This window comes from Miscanthus floridulus, chromosome 11 (genome assembly GCF_019320115.1).
Source record: "Miscanthus floridulus cultivar M001 chromosome 11, ASM1932011v1, whole genome shotgun sequence".
Lineage (NCBI taxonomy): Eukaryota > Viridiplantae > Streptophyta > Magnoliopsida > Poales > Poaceae > Miscanthus > Miscanthus floridulus.
In genome coordinates this window covers 15628078-15632431 of record NC_089590.1, presented here as the reverse complement: position 1 = coordinate 15632431, position 4354 = coordinate 15628078, and the positions used below count along the sequence as shown (strand labels likewise).

The 4354-nt window shown below is 40.7% G+C and overlaps 1 pseudogene; it reads left to right on the top strand.

The window, feature by feature from the left end:
* The first annotated feature begins 303 nt into the window (after positions 1-303).
* LOC136491686 (golgin candidate 6-like) lies at positions 304-2652 on the top strand (annotated as a pseudogene).
* Positions 2653-4354: the final 1702 nt, after the last annotated feature.

Genomic DNA, 4354 nt, shown 5'->3' with positions numbered 1-4354 from the left:
GAATTCTTTATTTGGCACTGAAACAAATCACTCTTTCGTATTTGGCACTGAAAATTTTGAACTTCCTTATCTAGCATCAACTTGAAAATTCCTTCCGTATATGGCACTTCCGTCCATTTTAGACATCCTTCCGTTAGTTGACTAGGAAGACCATGTCAGCTTTTCGTCAGAAGTACCAAAACGCCCTCGGTCTCATGCGTCCGTCCGTCTCCCCTTCTCCCCCGAGTTCCTCTCTCCCGTCACTCCTATGTTCTAAATGAGAAACAAGAGACACGAAACCTCTCAAACCGAAACCTAGAGAGAATGGAGGCCGGAGGAGATGAGGATGGGGAAAAGGAGGCGCCGGCCGCCGGTGCCCAAGAACTCGCGGGGCGGGTCCCCCAGCTCGAGGTGCCCCACAGTCAACCAAGCTCGCTCCATGGTCGTAGATCGAGGCGCGGGTCCGGCGGGGAATGCGGCGGCGGGGTGGGCTCGTCGGGCCGGCGCGTGGTGCGCCCGGAAAATTTTTGATCTGTTTTGGCCCAAACGCTCGCAGGTCGCAGCGCTTCGACCCGGACCCCGGAGCGGAGGGGAAGCCACAGCTGCGGTGGGAGCAACAGGGACGGCTGAGGCGGTGAAGCCATGGAGAAGCCGCTACCGGAGCCCGCCCCCTCAGCAGCCACGCAGGAGGTGGCGGAGCGGTTCAGGTCGCTCGTCGACCCCGATGACGTCGCCTCCATCAGGCAGACGCAGCACCTCATGTGAGCTCGCCCGCTCCCCTTCCTTCCACCCCCCGATCCCGTCGAGCCCTGAATTCATCAGTGCTACTGCTGCGGCTTTCAGTTGTTGTGCCTAGCGTGCTAATTGAGATATTTTTGGGTATTTTCCTCGACAGATTTAGACGGTTCTGGGGCTAGGTTCAGTGCGATATAATTGGCTATTTGCCATTGCAATTGTTGCCTCCTTGCTTATAATTGCCACTGAGTCTATGAAGAAGTCACCAATCAGCCACCTATAGTAAATTAGTAATTTGTTGCTTGATTGCTTCCATGCCTGATGATGATTCATCATCTAAAGTGTGTGCTGACATGTGCTGCTACTCTTTGCCTTTTGCTTCTCTGGGAAATATTTCCTAGGTGCTCACTAAAATTTCACATGGATCCATGACTCCATGTATAGACCTCACAGTTAAACGAGTGTCATCATGGCGCTTAAGCCCTGTTTTCCGTTGCTGCATTTGATCAAAGGGATTTTAAACTTCTCTGCCATTGAACGGACGCCTATAATTTTGGGTTCATTCATGTGGTAACAGTGTGTTGCAACATAAGTAATTGCTTTGGCAATATTTTTTAGTAGGTTTTTGGCTTACTGAAGCATGTAGTAGGTAAAAAGGCTGTTGGGAACTCAGGATCATAGTGAGGATCCCATGGCCCATGGGTCCTGCCATCCTGGCATGCCAAGGATTAGCTTTTCTTAATAAAAATGGAGGGTCTCATAGCATCATATGTAAATGATACTAAAAATTTTGCCGGCATATAAACCTTTATAGTATCTATAGTTAGTAAAGCTTGCATTAGTTAGTTTGCCTTCTTTCTACTAATTACAAGATGTTCTAAATATTATTATAGTTCAGATGTAGCACCTTTCGGTGGTTAAATCATATGAAAATGGAATTGTATTATTTAGAAAAAGTCAATTTTGATTGAAATTGGTGTGAACAAGTGCACTCAAATTTAGAAATTCAGTTAATATTTCAAAATTTAGAAATTCGTTTTCGGCAACGAGGTGATCGAGTCCAAGGAAGATAGGTAGGCTCAGTTGCAAATTTCATGTTTGGTTTTTACTTCACTCGCAGACTCGCTGCAATGCTGTCTGCTCTTATCAAGCAAAAGTAGCAATTGATTTATGTGCATCACCTATATCAGTTAATCCTACATCGAGAGATATCTTGACCGGATAAGCAATGGCACGATACCTGATGACCGGAGGTCTGCCATGACCGAGCTGCAGTCTCTTATGGCAGAAAGCCACTCGGCACAGATGTCGTTTGGAGCAATGGGTATCTCCTTTCTCCCTGTGTCCTGATATTTGTTCTCTAGCTGCTCTGGCGAGACTGGTGCATATTTACATTTGTTTCCTTTCTAATTTGCAAAAATAGGTTTTCCTATCCTCCTCAATATTTTGAAAGAAGACCGCGAGGATGTAGAGCTTGTGAGAGGTGCCCTTGAGACCTTTGTGAGCGCATTGACTCCTATTGAGACGTCACAAGGACCAAAGACTGAGGTTCAACTGGCGTCGGTGAACTCAAATCTGTTGTCTCGAGAAACGGAGAATATTTCTCTTCTTTTTGAGCTTATTGGTGAGTACTACTCATCTTTTGCCTTAACAGCATGTAACTTGCATCACCTGCTTCATGTGTCCTGAGTCCTGGCTTATCGCTGCCTGTTTGGTTTGAAGTCAGAGGAAGACTTTTATGTGAGATACTACACAATCCAGCTTCTAACAGCTCTACTTACAAACTCGCTGAAAAGGTGCCCAGTAAGTCATTTTTGTGTCCTGTTGAGATGCCATGACTACATTAGAATCCCATGTAAGTGCCTTTTATTTTGTTTTTTCAGGTTACAGGAAGCAATTCTATTGCTTTTATTTATTGTTTGCCCTTGTATGTGTTAGGACAGTCGAATGTTTGTGGGAAGCTTATATGCTAATTTATATGAACATTGCATTCTCAGACTAGAATGTTTCCGAAATCAATGAATATACAATCAATTTTCTTTTTCGGTTTAGGACCGACCAGTGGTGGTTTCTATTGTATCAAAATTATTGTAGCTATGATTTTTGTTTTTCTTCCGTAAAGACAATTATTGTATCAATTGTGACATGTCCATGTCCACGCTTTGTAGCTATGAAACATGTATTTTAATTAATTTTTTAATATGCAGAACCTTTTTAAATAATAAGGTCCTCTTTCTAAAATGGTTATTTACATGTGGATTAGTGAATAACATAACATTTGAAATTTATTGATTATTTATTTGCAGTTTTCGATTATCAAAATCATATGTTTTAGTTCCAAGTATATTTGTGATATTTATAATTTTCTTATTTGACAACTTGTCCATTTATTCTTTTCCTATTTGGCATCACTGCTTCTACCATGAACAAGGGCATTCATGTCATTTTATGAGGCACTTAACACCGTTATGGGTCTAAATGGACGGTAGTGCCATCGAGGGAAGGAAATTTCAACTTGGTGCCAGATAAGAAAGTTCGAATTTTTTAGTGCCAAATACGGAAGACTGATTTGTTTCGGTGCCAAATAGATAATTCTCTCTTGTTGTTATGTATGTAGGTAGGACATATATGAACAAAATGTTTTGGGTATCACAAACTCACAATTAATTTGTTCCAAAAAAACATTCATATATATACATATGAAATGATGTGTGAGGGTAGTGAAACTTACACTACTTTCTGCTTGATTTTTTTAGAAAAAAAGAGAAAAATCTTTTATTCGAGACTCCGTAAGAGTTTCTGCACTCAATCATTCATTATTATAAAGTTCTAGCCTCCGGTTGATGAAGAGAGTCTTTCAAAAGACATAAAAGCTGAGAGACCAAATAAGACTAATAACAAACTAAGCCCTAAACCTATTCAAAGGTAGCCCGTAGCCACCCATTTTTGATGAAAATATCCATTGTCATAGTCTCCAACACTTTGCTCGATTTGTTTGTTGTTTGGTACAATCTTCGGAATAATGCAAGGTTAAAAACAGTAATATTCACTAAGTAGAAATTACCGAGATTTATTATCTAATATTATTTTGACAATGTAGAAGTACTTTTGGTCACAAATCCATTACCATTTTTCAAGTGACAACTAACCACTTCGGTAAAATACAAGTGTGTGCCTATGTCCTCCTCGATGAGCAAGTGCTTTTAAAAAGGGACACATGATATTTTTTAAGAAATATGGCGTGCATTTCTTGATAAATGGAAATATGATTTAGACAGCCCTCGTATTTCTTAGATACCCTCGTATGATTTAAAAAAAAAAGAATCTATAAATGATGGATACTATCAGAATTTGGAATCTCATTTCTCCAGCTACATTTAGCTATATATCGACCGCACTTGGTTGGACCCCATGTTGTTCTTGAATTTGTCCTCTAACCGAAATAGAAAAGGAGGCAGAAATAATAAAAAAAAACCCATATGTACTTCATTCAGGCTAGCAACAAGTAGTGCTGAATCTATCTATGCAATCGACCAAAAGCATGTATACACGTCACAGGAAATGCCAACAGGCAAGTTTAAACAAATGCCATTGTTCTAATATATTTATGCCAGTCCATTATAAAAATATCACAACAAAA